Raw genomic sequence first — 239 nt, forward strand, 5'->3', positions numbered from 1 at the left:
GTGCGTACAGGGCAAATATATTATGATGTTTGTGGTTGTTGCTGATATTAGGGTTTAGGGTTTAGGGTTTAGGGTTTAGCTGCATTTTCTGCATTTCTTGCAGCTGTATTAATACATCTACACCTGCTGCTGCTGCTGCTGCTGTTGCTGCTGCTGCTGCTGCTGCTGTTGCTGCTGCTGCTGCAAGATCAATACTCCTTAGAACAGCAGCAGCAGCAGCAGCAGCAGCAGCAGCAACT

Source organism: Eimeria mitis, genomic scaffold (assembly GCF_000499745.2).
Source record: "Eimeria mitis Houghton genomic scaffold, Emh_scaff4972, whole genome shotgun sequence".
Lineage (NCBI taxonomy): Eukaryota > Apicomplexa > Conoidasida > Eucoccidiorida > Eimeriidae > Eimeria > Eimeria mitis.